Source organism: Notolabrus celidotus, chromosome 7 (genome assembly GCF_009762535.1).
Source record: "Notolabrus celidotus isolate fNotCel1 chromosome 7, fNotCel1.pri, whole genome shotgun sequence".
NCBI classification, from domain to species: Eukaryota; Metazoa; Chordata; class Actinopteri; order Labriformes; family Labridae; genus Notolabrus; species Notolabrus celidotus.
In genome coordinates this window covers 8,124,610-8,144,315 of record NC_048278.1, presented here as the reverse complement: position 1 = coordinate 8,144,315, position 19,706 = coordinate 8,124,610, and positions in this window count along the sequence as shown.

Here is a 19,706-nt window from a genome sequence, read left to right as displayed (position 1 = left end):
TTCTTGTCTTGTCTTGCTGCCTGTTGTTTTGCTGCTCAGGAGCCTGGAGAGGTGATCTCATCGGCACCTCACTCCTCAACCCTCGCTCCCAAAACAACAGTGTATTTATATGACCAAAATAGCCACCTCAGGCTGGAAAAACCCTAGTCAAGACAAACAGAAATAGGCCAAGAGTTTCCAAGGAAGCCAGTCTGGGCCGGAGGTGATGTTTTTGACTGACAACAGCCATGGGGCAACAAAACAAAAGTCTACATTTACTGCTGTAAGGTAAAATTAGAAGCACATAAAATAAAGGTTCTTATTCTTCTTGAGCATGGAAAAAACAACAACAGAAGTACAGGGTGTGAATATGTAAACTGCAACACCTGTACTTTGTAATACAAGTGAGAAAACAGAACAATCCAGGAGAGGTGCTGAGCTAATGCATTTCATAGACACTTATTTTACAACCTAGTCTATTTTAAGTGTATTCCCAGTAATGTGATACAAAACTTAACATTATTATTTGATATATTTCCACTTTTATGACCCAGACTGGAGAGGAAATAAGTCGGGCCAGCTGCAGACATCTGTAATTATCAGACACATTCACAATTTTCCTTGGATAGTCTAAAATTTGAACTGCATACTAATCCCTCTATGTAAGAGCTTCAATGAAACCATGATGGTTTTTGGCATGATTTGACTTGTTCTATTATTAATCAACATGGCACCTTTTCAATCAATCTTTATTTGTATCGTGCCAAATCACAACAAAAGTTATCTCAACATGCTTTTACAAACAGAGCAGGTCTAGACCGTACTCTACGTTCTATTATTAACAAAGACCCAACATCAGCACAGGGTAATATCCAGTCCCATTTTACAGACAGGACTCAGTCTGATCTCATCTTAATCCACCATGAGCAGAGAACCTTGCAGTATTTAGCAAGTTACAGTGGCAAGCAAAATCTTGCTTTAGTAGGCAGAAACCTGCAGCAGAGCCAGAGTCATGTTGGACAGCCATCTGCCTCGACTGAGTTGGGGTTGGAAAGAGGGATAGAGGAGAATAAGAGAGAGACAGATGATAGAGATGAGACGGATAGTAGTAGTATTAGTAGCTTTTGCCGCTGAAGTCTGGAATATCCACAGCAGCAGGATGTCTAGGGCAGCGACTCATAGGAACCTACGAGACAATGGAGCTCAGGGACTCCAGACTCCTTTTTAAATCCTGAGGAGAAGAATTTAATAACAGACTTTTCTTTTGGCAAAACTAACTGGACACACTTTATAGAACACCTTTCTTGTCCTCTGATAAAACACCAAACTGTGCGTGTAGCATGACCAAAATAACAAGTGGGAAAATTGAATTCCCCCCTGGGGATTTATAAAGTACGTTTCTTTCTTTCTTTCTTTTCTTTTCTTTCTTTCTTTCTTTCTTTTTTTTTCTTTCTTTCTTTCTAACTCACTGCATGTTAACAGCAGGGAACTGTGGATGGCAAACTGCAGCCGAATCTGAGCTGCAAGTAACCTCTGATTCAGAAAAGTCCTGAAATACTGTTGTTACCAAGTCCCACTTGTGACGGCAAGTATCCTTCTTGGCTTGTGAGCATGGGCTCAGACATCTGTACTACCAGGTAACGTAGGGTTTGTGCTACTTTCTGGCCAGCACAAAAGGTTCTCCCCTCTCTCCTTTGGTCCGTTGAGCATTGTTCTTCCTCTGTTAAATCGATAGGTACACAGTAAATGGCGTATCATTGTCACTGTCAGAATTGCTCAAATTTTGGTTTGTATTTTTGTCTCTGGTGGTCACATCGGTCCACCTGCAGGGAGCTGATCAGCTGTGTTATGTCTGAAAGTAAATCAAAAATGAATGGGCGTTCTGACATCAAAGTAAAGTGGTGAGGAATTTATAACTAGAGTGAACCCTTATAGTTCTACGGCCAGTTTCTAAACAAAGGGGCCAAGCTGACTTGCATGATGAAGAGTAAAACAGTAGAAAAGTGTGTGATCCAACTCCTCTTAAAAAAGAACCCTCTAATGTGTGAATGGAGAAGCAAAGGATTGAACCATTTGATTTTCCAATTAGTTGATCACCCACTCTTCCACCAGAGCATCAATCAGTCTGACAGGGATCAACTCTCAGGCCTTCAAAGGTCATAATGTTATTGACATTGGTTATACAGTTAGTTTTCTTCACTCCCTGTGGGGAAGGAAGACTTTTAATTGTATCTAGCTAAGATATTTATGCTACTTGTCATTTGAAATCTGTCAGCAACTCACTGCTAAGTAAACTCTCACACAGACTTTAAACTGAGTGAGGCCTGCTGTTTCATCTGGTTTCCAGCCATGATGCTAAGCTAAGCTAACTTGCTTCTGGCTGTAGCCTGGTATTGAACAGACAGGCACACAACAAAGAGTTATTGATCTTCTCATCTCTCTGTGCAAGACAGCTAAATACAAAAACCCTGCCTTCAAATTTCCTAACCTTTAAATTCCACGTTAATGAATAAGCTGTTTCTGAAAAACGCAAACAAAAAAATATCTTGTCTCATCTTAGTTTGCAATTTGAACATTTCCAGTCTGAGCAGCTTTGGTAACTCTCTCCAGACACCAGTGAGATCATTTGGGCTCTCTGCCCTCAAGTATAGACCTGAGACACACATGTAAAAACAGACACAAACATGAACAAACACACACCCCACAACATTCACACAGACATCCAAACACTGACCCTCCCCTACTCAGCCAAAGGGGGAGGAGGAGCAGAGAAAAAAACTGAAGAATTAAAAACACATTCCACTTCCCGTAAAGCCGGGAGAAGAAGCAGTGAGTCACTGAGCAGTTTGAAATGGGTCCTTTTGGTTTCAGACAAGTCTTCTTTGAACGTCTACACATGGAGCATTTAACCTCCATGAGTCGTCTTAGTCAAGTGTTGTTGTACGTCCTTAACCTCCCCCCTCCCATTTATTCAGCGTCTACTAAAACAACCTATTCCCAGAGTGCGGCCAATGTCGGCTTACGTGAAAGAGATCTTCACTTTCATCTCCTCAGTTCAGCTGCACGTCATGTTGGCTTGTAAAGTTCTGGATAATGTTAGTCATGGTGGTTTAAATAAGCCTTTTTAATTGACGTTAAAATAAGTTTGTCATTGTTCTTAATGGTCAGATCATTTAAACATCTAAACACACACAGACAACCACAAAATGACAAACATAATCATGCATAAAGACACTGCCATCAAGAAAGCCACACATTTAATCACAGCAGTAGATTTTACTGTAAAGTGAAATTGAGAAACACCATCATTTTGGGAAGAAACCTTTCCACTCTCTTTATTTTTTCTCTTTATTGTCCCCTCCCTTCAGTCCAGACAAGGCCCCCCAAAAATCATCCAGAAACCCCAAAATGATGCTTCTTTTCCATTCTGTTTTCAGACAGCTTCCTGACTCACAAGACAGCAGGGCCTGTTCCAATTACACACACGCTGACAGCTTAACTGACTCCGTAGAGGAGGAGTCCATGCTATCTGTTCTCTATGATCTCCCCTGCTGGTGGGACTGACTCACGCGCTGAAGCTCAGGTGAACAGCTATCAGTCGAATCTGTTCTCACTCTTCAGGCGGCCTGATTAATGGCAGATCTCATGATTAAGACCATCTGCTTCGGGGCTTTTTGTTGTTTTGGTTTTGTTGTTTTAAAGCAATTTAGTTGCACACATTTTTTCTAGTTTTTATCTGTACTTTACTTTAGGCGTGTAAAGCATACAGTCAGGTGTAGGGTGAGCAGTGAATCTGTCTTTCTGACTCCCTGTCTCTGCTTGAAGCATATAGCTGTCCCCAATGAGTCTTTTATCATGTTTTAGCGGGATATAATTCAAAAAGGGAATGATTGATTGATGAATTGATAGATTAAAAGATGGACTGATTGAGCACCCATCTCATACATTTACATCAAATGCAGATTCAAGGTATCATGAGAGACTCCACCCACCCTGCACATGGACTGTTTGTTGCCCCCCTGCCCTCAGGAAGGAGACTGAGCAGCATCCAGGAAAGGACCTCCAGACTGCGCAACCGTTTCTACCTGGATGCTGTCAGACTGATGAACTGCTCCACACTGCCATGTGTAGGGCCTCAGACCTAAAGTCTATTGACTATTGAGTATTGACACACACTGCACTTTTTCAGGCAGCTGCTTTTTGTGTTTTTCTAATGCTGCTACTGCTTTATTTATTGCCTTGAAATGCCTTATTGGTTTTATATTGTTCACTATTTCCATAGGTATCTATTTATTTACTTACTTTACATTACTATTATTGTTTATAATTTAATACAAAAACAATTGTACTTGTTATTCATTGCACTGAGACCTGAACATTTTTGTTCTATTTGTGTTTCCATGGTCAGAATGACAGTAAAGTGCCCTTGATCCTTGATTGATTGGTTGACACCCTTTCCTTCAAGAGCGCAGGTGCAATGTCATGACCTGGATTTGTTAAGGATCATGTTTGTTCCTCTCATTAGAAATTGCCAGATCAGATTATAAACAGCCCTCGAGGGCAGTCTGAGAATGAGAGCACTGAAAAACAACACATCACTTTCATCCAAGTCATATACTATCCTCACGTCCCTTCAGATTTGAAGACGTACTCGAAATTGATTAAAAAAGAAGGAATGTTACAAAATGTAAAATTTCAAAAAATAGATTTCAGAGCGTGGTCTCTCATCAGGGCAGGATTTTGAAAATCAGTAAGTCAACTAAACAGAATTTGAATAGATGAACATATTTGTGAGACATGGATGGTTTTGGATGTAGTAAAAGGCTTGAGTCATCATAGGAGGGTGTTTCAGTTTGGGCAGCTCCATGGGGCAAATAAACACACGCACTCACACGCACGCACACACGCACAAATAATAAAATTCATACACGTGCTCACAGACTTCTACACACACTCTCTTGTACTCTTCTGAAACACACACTCTCAAATTAACCTTTTTTTTCTTTGCCCTGGCTGTTCACCCAGGGGGACAGCAGTGACTCAGAACGAGTCATACACACACAAACACACACTTACACACACTTACACACACACGTTTCACAAGCTCTCACATACACGCAAACACTTGCCAAAATGCCAAACTGTGGAGAACTTTATTGATTGCAGTGCTCTGAGCTCCTTTAGATGTGAGTTGTTAACTGTGAGTGCTTTTATATTCAGGGTGAGGGTTCAATAAGCTGCACTATCAAAGGAGGAATGAACACTTCTCTGACCGCTCCTCATACAGATAACTGGGAGGTCTGGTGACATGTGACCTTGTGATCACATGAGTGTCAGATATAACTCTTTTTATAATTTATGACAAGATTATTTCCTCGTTTTGCTAAAATTAATCTATGCATGTGATTTATATTTTGATCTGAACAGGTTGCAATGTGAACACTGAAGCTGAAGCTTGTATCAGGACTGAAAGGATCCTGTGCTGCGTCTGTCCTCCAAGATTAACTGTCAAAATATTGTTTTTGTAATGTCAAAATAAATCTCTGTTAAGAGCCTCAAACATGGTGATTCTAATTTTAAGTAACATAAATCTGAATTGATTTGTGGGAATAACTATAAGGTCAACATTACTCAGATCTGTCTCAAATGTAGAAAGGCAGATGGAGAGGCTTCAGTCAACAAACAGATTTGGATATAAAATGAAAGGCTGCCACAAGAGCAGGTTTAATGTATAAATTTAGGTTGTTGATGCCTTGAAGGGGTGGAGGAGAAGGGGATTTGGCTGAGTTCTCTATCCAACCCCCATCCTCATGTAGAACCACTAATCAGAGACAATATGAAGTCATCACACCCTCATGGGATTTTACTGCCTGCAAAAATAAACCTTTCATGCTCATAAGCACACTGATATCAAGAACTCCAAAGCTTTGGCAGCCTATGGCACATTCTTCTCTGAATGTGAAATGTTGTTTAAAAAATAACTTTTTAATCAGAGCAGCAAAGAGGTGCAGGGTTGATTTATCCTGTTACCCCTTCTGTTGTTATGAAGGAGAACGATACTAAAAGGATTGTTTGGATCTGAAAAAGCAAGAATCAATCATTGGGTAAGAGGAAAATGTCTGATCTTGAGAGGAGCTTGATATTTTCCAAGAAGAAGAGAGGAACAAGAGTTCCAAACCTCCCTGAGTACATGCTCAGACAGGAGAGGAGAAGAGTTAGGTGCACAAAAAAAGGAGAGGAAAGAAAAATAAATGGAAAGGGGGCAGATGAGAGTGTAAGAATGCCAAGAGGAGAAACTGAAAGAAAAGAAAATACAAAGGAGAGAAGAGGAAAAGATGAGAGGACAGATGGATGTATGTTGTAACAGAGAATGGGGAGGTGAAAGAGGGCGGTTAGCTAGCATGGTGTTTGTGAGCAAATGTATGCGTCACTGAAGCTATTCCAAGATGCACAAATGCTCGCTCTCACACACACGCACACACACACACACACACACACACACACACACACACACACACACACACACACACACACGCGCGCGCGCGTGCACACACGCGCACACACACACACACACGTGCACACACACACACACGTGCACACACACACACACACGCACACACACACGCACACACACATTTTGATATGCTGTTTCCTTGACAACAGTATAGTATTGTCAAATATCAGAAGTGGCAGTTTAGTATACATGTGTGTTTGATCAGTGCGTGAGAGAGTGTGCGCGTGTGTGTGTTTGTGTGCATGTTTTCGACACAGCTGTTAAAAGCTTTTCAGATAAGAGGGATGTGGCCAAAATTGCAAAACAAGGTCACTTAATCATGGATTTGACTGTTTTGCGTCACTAACACAGGCACTACTCTCATCACACCGTCTTTAACTAGTTTTGATAAAGTTGTTTAAAACAATTTTTCATTTAAGAAGAAGAAGAGACTGAGTGTGAGTGATGGCTTAGGGGTTTCTAAGGCCCTCGGGCAGCAGGAAAGGTTAAATTTGCTTACAACACTGTCATATAACATTGTCAATGTGTCAGTCTATTCTCACATCCTCAAACTGCTCAGAAATTCACTGACGTCATTGAAGGCAGACAAACTAACAATGTACGTGGATGGATTTGACAATATCAGACACACTTCCTTTACACCTCGGTGTCTGTGCTAGATTTACAAATGAGAAGGAACTGAAGACCTTTCTGGAAATTTCAAATTGCTGATGATCCAAACACATCTGGGAAAACCTAACAGTGATCAAATGATTATAAAGTGTGGACAAAATCAAACTGGATGTTCCAAATCACTGTATGCGGTTAATTGCTGTTCTCTAATATGTTTTTGAGAAACACATACTGAGTTAAATGTAAATGTATGTAAAAATGATGACACACACTTTGAATCCCCACCCCCCCAGCCCCAAAGTGTGTCATCTACACCCACACACACATGCACACACAACAGCCCCCACATACTCTTTACTACAGGAAATCAAACATTTCCTGCTACATTTGGCACAGGATGTGAGGTTAGTAGCTCCGCGTATTTCACTGTAATATGAATGAGCGCAACTCTCACAGTGGACCGCAATCTCACTCACAGCATTTTTGTAGACCTATTTATCCTCAACATTGGGCTTGGATCGGGTCCAGGTATTGGCATGATTTGGTGCATTTCATTCCCCCGCTCTCTCTCTCCCACATTTCCTGTCCCTTTCAAGCTATCCTATCAAAATAAAAGCTAGAATCGCCCCTAAAGAAATAATAATTTAAAAAAAGCAATATTAACCTTAGAACAATAACGTTGAGTGATTTTCACCCATGCGATAGTAGTCATGTGATTTTCATTATGTTGCTGCAGTCTGAGTTGCATGGGTCCCTGGGTACCTTCATGCTGCTCTCTGATGTCACCCAAGGTAGGCCTGTTTCCCTTCTACCATCCCTGGATTTTTCAGCAGGCACATGTTCGGGTGATTTTCACCCGACGTTAATAATTGAGAGTAAATTCTTTGTTTATCTCTCCAACAGTTATCAGTGATGCAGGGAGACTGTGCCTACACTGGATACGGTGTATGTGTCCCAGGAATGGGTGGCCCAAAGAACAAGTTCCTAGCTCCATTATCTAAAAAAACCCAGAACATTAATCATTAATTATCATCAATGATTCCCTGATTTTTCACTAATTTTCAAGCATTTTTAAAGGGTCCCAACATGATACTTTTTTTTTTGCGTTTTATGAGATGTTTTATGCTGGGAAATACAAGAGGAGTACTTCAATGTGCAATGTATTGTTGTACTATGATATATTTTCATGTGAAGTATTTTTCATCGGGTATATTATATTGGGTAAAATATACCCAATATTAGTAATGGTGTTACTAACTGATAAGTTAGTGTTCTAGGGTTAATATCAACTAAACTTTCTATTAAATTGTTCTGCAAATTTACTTAGTAGATTTAATTTAACCAAAAAATCCTCCACGTGTGTGTAAGCAGGGAGGAAAGTACACATCAAATTTTGGAATAAGATGTAAATGTATCATCCCAAATAGTTAAACTAACCTTTTCTCAGAAATTGAGCTATTTCAAATGTTATGTAAAACAAAAAAAACCTTTGAGCTATCATACTGTTTCATGTCTGCAAATTAGTGCTCAGTTTTGTAAAACACAGTAGAGGAATTTTGTCTACACCTGAGGAGGAAGGTTACATGTTTAACTAACGGGACCTGCCCAGTCATTAGGTTAATTATAACAGGTTAGTTAAACAGCTGCTCATTATGGCTGTGGATTAACACTCTGGTGAGGTTTGTTAAAGAGGCTGAGTTGGTTGAATTAACCACTAAATATAGCCTTCCCAAAACCCCCTAACACCGCATACAGTTAAACAAAGTGTCTATCTGATTGAGTCATGTAAGCAGTAAACATCAGGATGTCCATCTGCCAAGAATAGAGGAACAGCAGGGCTTAGCAAGGGGTCAATTAGCTGGGTTTGCATGTGTACTGGGTTCGGCCATGCCTCTACATAAAAAGAAGACTTTCTCTCATCATTATAAGTGCACCTATGTGTTCCTGCAGTGAAAGCAGGGGTCAAGTGTTGCCTCTAGGCAAAATTTTAAATAAGCGGCTTGTGCCGAGAATGTCTACATGAAAAAACACCCCAAGGGCAAACGCCATGCTCAACAGAGCACACATAACGCACAAACGTACACAAGGAGTAAAACAGCTGACAGACGGCAAGATAGACAGACAGATAGATAAACAGATAAAGAAGAAATGAGATTCAAAGAACAAAACAAAGGCTGCTTTTTGGAGGAAAATTGAAATCCTGGCAGAAAAGATTTCACATGTTGTCTGATGGTAACTCTCATACCCATCTGATTGAGTGTTAACGCCCTTCACCTTATTTCTGGGCACCAGACTCCACCAGTAATACCAGACAGCTGGGAAGTAGAAAAAGCAAAAGTGCAGTTTAACCGTTTCACTGCCAGGCAGAATTGAGTTGCCTGTGGTTGTCTGACTAAAAGCTTCCTCTCTCAGTCTCTCTGTATTAGTGGTTTCACGCCAATGAGCATCGACTAGACCTCTCCCAGTCACGCCTGTCTCTACCACCTGACAGACAACTGAACAGTAAAAGAAGGCTTCTCAAATATCATCTCTGATTAGTAATGCATATATCTGTTTGATCTGCACAGTTCTGAATAGAAACCTAATGCTCAATAGATGTTCAATGGATTGCCTGAATTTACAAGACAAGTCAGTTTGATTCACCTCATTACATATGCCAAAAATGAAGAGGTCATCACGTCTTGATATCAGTGGTAGTTCAGAGGGGATTTGTTTTTGGTAACCAAAGCTTCGGGTAACTTATGACTATGTATGACTCCTCGTGTTCCCCCAAGCTGTGTTGATCTTTCCCCCTTGCTCTCATGGGAATGCAAAGGGAATAGAGATGATTAATACAAAAGTTCAACACAAAAATGTTGCAACCTAAGCGATGCAGTCACAAAAGTTCAATGTTGAGAATGCATTTAGTACCCCCCCCCTTCCAGCCTCTGTTCATAAATGTGTGTATGTATTCAGAAATCAAAATGATCTGAATACTAAAAAAAGAAGAAGAAAAATAGGTTTGCAACAAATACTTGAAAATGAAATACTTTGAACTCCATGAATAGGTTGGAATTTATTTTTGTCAAGGGTTTATCAAAGAAAGCCCCTAGTAAGCATTAAGCCAAGGTGCTGTTTTGGCTCAGCATTCAAAGAGAGCACCCCATGTACAGAGGCTACAATCCTCATTGTAGAGGCCACTTGCTTGACTCCTGGCTTTAGCCCGTTGCTGCATGTCATCCCCCACTCTCTTCTCCCCACACCCCCTATCTCTCTCTGGCTGTCCTACCAGATAAAGGCAAAAATGGCCCAAAACCAAAACTCATGTGTGGTGTTGCCTTTTTGTTTGAAGCTGTGTCTTTTAACATTTACTATCAATCAATCAATCAATCATCAGTCAATCAATCTTTATTTGTGACAGATAGTAGTAGTAGTAGCTGTTGCCACTGGAGTCCGGCACGTCCACAGAGACAGGCCGGGGTTCCCAAAGTATGGGCTGGGGGTCGCGAGACACAAATTGGGGGTTGTGAGATGTCTTCCAGAATTTTTTTTTTAATGATCTAAAAATAGTACATCTAACCCATCATAGTAAAAAAATCGAAAAAAACAGTAGCTAAACTTGAAATAAAACCATGAAAATAGAAAATGCAATGAGTTTTCTGCCTTTCTTTTTGCCAGATGACTCCTAAATTTGGGGTTAGAGAACAGTTAATTATCTAAAGCATCAGTAGCAGTAGGTTAATTCATAATGGCACACAGCCTAATACTCATATAGGTAGGCTGATTTTCTGCAGACCAGCTAAATGAAGCCACATTAAATCACTTTGACGCCAATATTAAGGGTCACAGGCTGAAACGTTTGGGAACCCCTGGTCTACGGCAGCGACTCAGAGGAACTTCAGAGACAATGGAGCTCATGGACTCCATACAGGTCTATGGTTAGTAACTTTAATGGGACAGAAAGAGTTAAAGGCTTGGGATAGGATCCCAGTGTGTCAGTTCCCCCGGCAGTCTAAGCCTATAGCAGCATAACTAAGAGCTGGTCAAAGCCTGAGCAAGCTTTAACTATAAGCTTTATCAAAAAGCAAAATTTTAAGCCTAATCTTAAAAATAGAGAGGGTGTCTACCTCCCGGTACCTGACTGGTGGATAACTCCAAAGGAGAGGGGCCTGATAACTGAAGGTTCTACCTCCCATACATCTTTTTAGAGACTTCAGGTACGACAAGCAGGCCTGCATGCTGGCTGGGAACGTAGCCTCCTAGAGGGGTAGAAACGAACACTGTCACCACAAAAAGACAATTCTAAAACACAGCGCAAAGTGAAATAGCGTGAGATGATCAAGGAAGTGATGTCAGTTTTGAGACAGAAACTATCTAGAGCCTGCAAATGTAAGCTATGTGAGGTTGAGTGTGCTAAATTCAGATAGGGGTCATTTTGACATTTTAAAATTCTAAATTTCACCTGATTCAGTTTGGCAACATTTTTTATCAAAACAAATGAAAATGATGGAACTTTCTTAACCTTCTGTTTTGTTGTAATTCTTTATTTAGTTCCTCAGTTTTGACAATTTCAATATTGAAGATCAGGTTACAGAATCTTTAAACTTGTAATATTTCAGGGAGGTGATCAAAGGACTGCTGTGGAATGTACAAAAATGACACACGCCTAGAAAAAAACGTAACATGCATGAGTGTACACAGATGTGTCACTGGGGGAACTTAAAAGTGACAGTAATGTGTCTCAAAGTAACAACAGTGTTTGTGGCTTGTTGTTTTTTTAATGTGGTGCTGTGTTTTATGTTGTTGGCCAAACTTATTTCTTAGTGCATCAAAAAAATTCTGATTCGGATTCTGATAACACTACAAGGACATAAAAAGCAGATACAGTAAATGACAAAATGGTAAGGTTTAAATATCTGCTCACTTCATTGTTTGATATTCATAAACACAGATTATGTAGAGCCCACTTAAAGAGGAAGGCATTCATACACACTGATATGAAAAGCAACACCTCTGGCCGCCTTTGTGCTACTCGCTGGGCTTTCTTTCTATAAGAGCAACAAGCTTTGACAGGAAAGTTCCTGTCTGTGTGTGATGGTGACGGTGTGTGTGCGTGCATGTGTAAGGGAGTGCGTGTGAAAACCCAAGCTTGTGAACCACTTCTGGTAAATAAAATAGAAGTGGGCTTTGCTTGCCGGTGACATCTCTAATACACTGTGACACAGTCAGTATATAACAAGGTCAGATGAAAACGCCTCTGACTGAAAAATTCAGATGAAAGTTTGAGGTTCTTGAATGACTAAACAAGAATTGAAGTGTGCATGTATCATGAATGTAATCCCTCCCAATGAAGCCATTCACTTTGAGATAAATGAAAGGTTTGTGTTGTGAAATATTGTTCACATCCTTGCTGTAAAAGAAAAGTAAGAAAAGGGACACAAGACAAATAAAACATACATATATATAATTTTTTTCAAAAGGCTGGGGAGTTGGACACCTTGAGGTTTTGAACAAATCTCTCATATTCTAATAAAACAATTAAATCAGGACAGCAAAGGTGTCCTGATTATCAAAATGTAGTACACTTTGAACTTCTGAATGTTCAAATAAATGAGTGATGGGATACTGATCTAATCTTGGGGCATTGAGAGTCAAAATAACTCAAAAAATGTTTCAATACATCAATCAGTAATGTTCTTTATTCTCCCCAGCTTACCATAACACTATTTCAAGGCATGGTTTTGAGGTTTCCAAATCATGGTGCCTTTCTCTGCTAACATATCTCCGCTGAGCTTCCAGGAAGTGCTGAAATGTAGAACTGCTGAGTCTCAATGATCATCAGTGACAGTGAGAGCATCAGAATACATTACGGGCGCCTACACAGTTTCAGCCAAACCTACACTATTGATCTCATCAGAAACCACACAATTAGATACAGACACATAGACAGACTGTCCTTTCCCCTAATTGTAGCTAGAGTTCAATAAACATTTCCCATAATGCAGTTGTTGTCAAGTACTAAAGGCAGTGATGCAGTTAGCAAGCATGCAAACAAACAAAGGTGACAGAATTCAACACAAGAGGCACACAAACCAATGCGACAGCATGCAGTGTGATATTAATAATATATATATATATATATATATGTGTGAATACAAAGAGGAGAAAGAGAGTGAGAGAGACAACTGTGAAACATTTAGAGGACAGAATCAATCTTATAAATCTGTTTCTTTACCGCTGCACAAGATCGAACCCCTGGAGTAGCCAGATTTACAGTGGTTAACATGACTTTAACATTCATTTTCCTCTATCACCTCACAATCCTGCATTCACTACACTGTCACTGCACTGAGAGAGATGAACGTAACTACTATCTCTCACGTAAATTACCTGCTGGGAAATTGTGTAGGCTGGAGTGAGGTTCTAACCTCAAACCAATACCACAGCTTCTCATTTTTCACATCAAGAGTAAATAAGCAGAGTCATTTACCAGCTCCAGTGATTCATGTTACCATCTAAACTCCTGTGAATTAGCGTTGCTTCTCACAGGTTAGTATGTCACTGCCACTGTCATGATGTCTACAGCGATATGTTTCTGGGATGCAGAAATACTGAGCAGATTAAACAATGATTATGTCAGCTTTTAACCCTGTTTTGAGTCAATTCTCCCAACACTTAACAATGCATTAGTACTGCAGCGTTGTAACGTTTCTGACTCATAATGGACAGGCTAAAAATTAGACTATGCAAACAGCGGCTGATGTAAACGCAGCAACGAGGATCAGTCTGCAGAGGTCTAAAGTTTCTCATCCTACAATTTTCAGTCCTGAGCCCCAACCAACGCTGACTCCAATGACAGCATGGCACTGTGACGCTCTTTGACCTGTTCAAATACTCATTTGTAAAAGCAGTTGAGTTGTTCTGTAACTAATCCTTATTCTGAGAATGACTTGACACGAGCATGCATCTCATGTTAGGTCCAACTCTTACTATGAAGGCCTCACAAAAAATCCTGAAAATACTCACACAAACGTCCTGCATGTCTGTCCTTTTGTCTATAAGATATGATGTCAGAGGACAGTTAGATTGGCAGACTGGAGTCTCTTCGTCTTGTTGTATCAGTGTGGTTGAAAATGAGCTCCAGGAACTGACCAGTCAGAGCTTAGAAGTAGTCACATAACTTCCACCTTCTAATCCAGTTTTAACTTTTAAGAGTAGGCTTAATACTTTCCTTTTTGCTAAAGCTTATAGTTAGAGCTGGCTCAGGCTTGGACCAGCTCTTAGTTAAGCTGCTATAGGCTTAGACTGCTGGGGGGACTGGCACACTGACACACTGGGATCATATCTCTCTACAATGGAGATGACACGACCTCGAACAAGAAGGTAAAATATTATAACAGGGTAGCAGGGGTATGACTCTAAAATGTCACTCTCCACAAAAGTTTAATTAACCCTGTGTGAAAGCCGGATTTCCTTTGGTTCATAGTATATGTAAAGCCCCTCAAGACCTGAATCCATATTAGAATTTATTTGGGTGTTTGCCTCTAAGAGTCAGCTAATCTGATCAGTATGTTAAATGATCCCTGACACAAAACTTGTGAAGCAAGCCGTTGGCACAGCTGTACCACAGCTGGCCCTTCACCACAATTTCGAGGAAATGAAAGTGTGGTTTACCAAAATCCTGCTCACCCTGGCCTCCTGCCTACTTACATTCACTTCTCCTATTTTCTCACAAAGAGGAACTAATGCCAGTGTCATGCAGAGGTTTTAACATCCCGGCCCTCCTCTCTGATCCAGAAAGGAACAAATCTGAGTTCAGATGTCATCTTTTTGTGAGTTATAGAGGGAGGAGACAGATGCAGAAAGGGCAAGATAGTTCATTGAAGCAAAACAAGATGAAGTGTTTTTTTTAAATAATGACTTATCTAATGGCCCTCACACTTACAGAGTGAATGTATCATGTTTCCTGTTTGTATGTGTCTGCAGGTGAAAGAAATCTCTGAAATAAATGATAAATCACACCCTTATATTCATATTTTAATCCCCCACTCAAATCAACTTCACATTTTTGTCCTTTTTAAACAAAAACCACAATGAGCCAGCTCAATTAATGAACCAAATGGGCATGTAAAATCAGATTAGACCTAATTAAACCCCCACTTCCTGCTGTTTGCCTTTTACAGACTGGCAGAGTGACAGGGAGTTTAAGCATCCGTGTAGATGGAGGGGAAGTGGGAAGGACAGCTCCATATGCGTTACGTCAGCCCGGGGGGACAGCTGGGTCCTACTGTCTTTTCATGCCACACTCATTTGGCCTGAGCAATCATCCTGTCTTGTGCTAAAGGTCTCTCATCGCTACAAGGCTCCTTGGCACTATCTGGGAGCTAGAGACGAAGAATATGCTGATTAAACATGCCTTCATTAAAGCGATTACATGAAAAAGGCACTTCATTTCCCATGGGCAGCCAAATAAGGATAAGGGGGAAGAAGAGGAAAAAGGCTTTTGGTGCAGGGATGGGGTTCAGTTCATGACTGAAGAGGGGGGTGGGAGAGGAATTGCTTGTTAGCGTAGATTGGAGTGACCTACACAGTCTTTAAGGACTGACAGTCTTTTGACTTAATATGCTGGGCGAAGGAGTGAGCTGTCCGCTCCTCTCGGGGACAGGCAGCTTTTGCCCTCACCCAACACCCCTACCTGACTCACTACACCTACAGGCCGCTTCCAGGTCATCGGGCTTGCAGCATGGAAGACCTTGCCAAAGCAAGGAGTGGAGAAGTGTTACTTCTGGTTCATTTGGTAAAGCCATCCATGTGTTTTAGTGCCTGCATGAGGAGTGAGCGAAGGAGTTAAAGTTGTGATGAAGGCCAAATGAACATCAGCAGCTCGCAGGCGTTCTTCAGTTTGTCCTTTTAAAAACTAAGTTCTGTCGGAGGGGCCGATAACATTTTTAAAATTAATTCATATTTATTCAATATGAGTGAATTTGAAGCATTTTTATTCTTTTGGTAATTTAACCCTTGATTTGTAAACCTAAATTAGTCTTTGATCAAACTCCCTTTTTCATACTTTAAACTTATTTTGATTGGGAGAATATAACTGAATATAACGGAAATGAAACAGACATTGATTCAATCATTCTATTCCAATTATTATATTGAAATGATCATTATCATGAAGTATTTCCACATACAAAATAAGCAATTTGAAATGTATTTTATTAAATATAAATTGTTATATTGTATATCAATTAAAAGGAAAAAGCAACTTAGATTTTTGCATTCAGCTGACAACATGGACCAATCAGCCTCACTGCAGACGTGGCTGGATTCTGATCAAGATGAAATTCTAACAAAAAGCTGACAAATACACATAAGGGAAGCATGAATCATGTATGATTGCGAATCTGTGCGGTTGACACTAAAGACTTTTTAAAATATAAATTACTCACTTGTACAGTACAAATTGGATTATTTCCCTAACCTCTTCCCCCATGGTTTACCTGCTCTTAGAGTGTCTGCAGAGTACAGCCAGCAGTAGGCACAAAGATTGTAACTTTATGCTTTTCTGTTGCTTTTCCTTTTGCTCCCGCTTTTGAAATTCATTTTCCTATCTGTCAACTTGAATCAGAACAGTGCTCAGAGACACTGACTGAATTGCATGTATGATGAGTGGAAATGTGCGTCAGTGAATATCAGGGCATAGCTGCATAGAATTTCGTGCATGTGAGCAGGAAAATATTTAGAGCCAGAGATTAAATCAAGCAACAGTATGCCACAAAAGACTTCTGTATTGTTTTTATTGTATCAGGCTCAAGGCAAGCAATTAAAGTCAACGAACGGATGACACGAAAGTCAAATGAAATATTCAAATGAAATAAGATGATAAAAGCCATTTATACATAATCCAAAGCAAAAATGTATCCTTATCAAACCGCATGTAATAAAAAGTCACATCCTTGTGAGTTCTCAGTAGTAACTTTAGCGGCCTATATATAAGTTAATGAGGTCACTATGAAACTGGAACTGACCACTGAATGATACTTCACTCTGTTTCCCTGAAACTACTTCTGTTTTTCTGTTTCCCTCAGTGTTTCTCCTCACTGACAGAAGACCGGGCACATCAGACCATGTTTCAGTGGGAGGAGCTCGACCCATTACAGATAAAGTTCAGTAGAACTGGTGAGGCATGATCATTTCATATGAGACAGGTACCACTGCAAAGGTTCAAAGGTCAAACCATTCTTCAGTTTTTATATTCATTAAATGTGTAGATCAAATTCAGTATCACAATTTAACTGTGTCAATTTGAACAACCACCAACCATGACAGAACATCACCATCACCATCACCATCACCATCACCATCACCATCACCATCATCATCACCATCACCATAATCATCATCATCATCATCAGGACTGAGAAAAAATCCCAGATGATGCCATAGCGATGTCATCATGGTTGTTGTAGTTGTTGGTTCCTGTTTGTATACAAGGAGCTTGTGTACATACTGCAGGTGGTGTGAAGTTGGATGCAGAGGGAATTTAGGACTGAGACAACCAAAAGTACACTTTATCAAATTGCATGATGGGAAATGGGGCATTCAGTGAGTCTGACTGATTGTTGCGATTAAAAGTCTGTTTATTATGTTGGTTTCTGTAGGAGTATTTTTGCTATGCTTTCAGTCTGTGCCTCATTTGTCCCCCTGTTTATTGAGGAATGGTATACATTTACCCATTTAAAAAATGACAGTGAATAACAAGGCCCTCCTTTTACAGCTTTAAATAAAAGAAAAATTAATCTCCTTAATTACTCTAGCAGGTTATGGTAGAGCTTAAATCATTACATCCTATCTGTTGAATGTTACAGCTTAAAATGACTTTAATGTAGTCTTTGAATTCATATTAGGAATAACATTACCCTCCAGTCAAATGACTGCCTTGACAGGTGAGGTGTTACTGTAATAAGATTTAAAAAACACACACACCCACACACGCAGATACGCACGCACGAACGCACGCACACATATGTGACCTGAATACAGGTACAAGCAGATGGCTGGAAAGTTGAACTTGGTAACATGAATGTGCTTGAGCATATTGCCCTCTGGGAAATGAGTCAGAGGACATTACCATACCGAGACGACAAAGACGTCTTTCTATCAAACAGGTGTTTGGCTCAGTGGGGATGTGTCTTTACTCTCACATACCTTCAAAGTTCAGTCACTTGTTTACACTCCCTTCATTTCCATAAGACAATAGATTCAGTACAATTAACAAAAACACTGAGCAGCACTGAGCTTGTTTGGAGGAATAATATTTTCTTCCTCTGGTGGATATAATTATTGTACTTACATACAAATTAATGGTTAACTTTGCTTGTTTACATTTGAAGCTACTATATTTCAGGGGGAATTTAAATCTTTGCAACATTACTCACCTTTTCAAAGTTATATTTTGGGTATTTTTTGCTTTTATTTAATAGGACAGATGAAGACAGACAGGAAATGTTGGGAAGACATGCAGCAAATTGAGGCTGGGAGTCAAACCTGCTAACGCTGTGATGAGGACTTTGGCCTCAGTATATGGGGCGCGTTTAAACTGCTAGGCCAATGGAGACTGCAGTCACATTTTTGATGTAGATACAAATAATTAATAAAATGTATTCTAAATTGAAAAGCTATTAAAAGAGGATTTATTATTCAAGGGTGGCATGCAGTCCGACTTGTATTATTCTTAATCTGATGTGACACTTAATGAGAACTTCTTCAAATATTTGATAATAATAATAATAATAATAATAATAATAATAATAATAATAATAATAATAATGATAATGATAATGTAATATCTCTAAATCTAAATCTAAGTCCTTGCTAAGTCCTTCTTATTTGAATTTAAAATTTTAATCTTATTTTAAATTCAAATTTTGGGATGCATGTTTGGATTTGTGAATGTGAGAATGTATTGCTGCTGTGCAGTTACTGATCTAACTTTTCTACTACTCCTCTCTGGACCTTTAATTGATAAATAAAGTATTTTGAATTGAATTGAATTTTAACCACTTGCCATGCCATTTAGTGCTCCTTTGTCAGTTCCCTTGATTGTCTTTTTGACGATATTTCTACTTTGTTTATAAGATGACATCTCTCATTTTATAATTATGCTATCACCATTATATCATTGTTGTAATTAATTAATAAGTATGATCCTTGCAGCACTCTCCTTTGGTTCTGTACACTCTTCCCTTATTTGTAAAGATAAACCCATGTTACATAAAACAGGCCTACTTTGTTGTTTTCTGAAGCAATGATTTATTTTGAGGACATTTGAATTTCATCTAGTTTTTCCATCATATGATGATGCTTTTTTCAATAATGTAATTATCTGAATATTTGGTCCGCCTCTGTCTCTTTCACTTAGTGAGTAACAGACCAGCCTAATTCATCTTATTCAATATTTCTGTTTCCTTTTTAAATTAATAATACATAATTGAATAATGACAGATAACCATTAAGGAATTGAAGTTTTCTTTTGATTAGACAGCCACTTTGTAACACCTGATAGCCTCACCCGACTCTGCTTCTGCTTTACGCCTTGTTGAAGATGACACCTACCCATCCT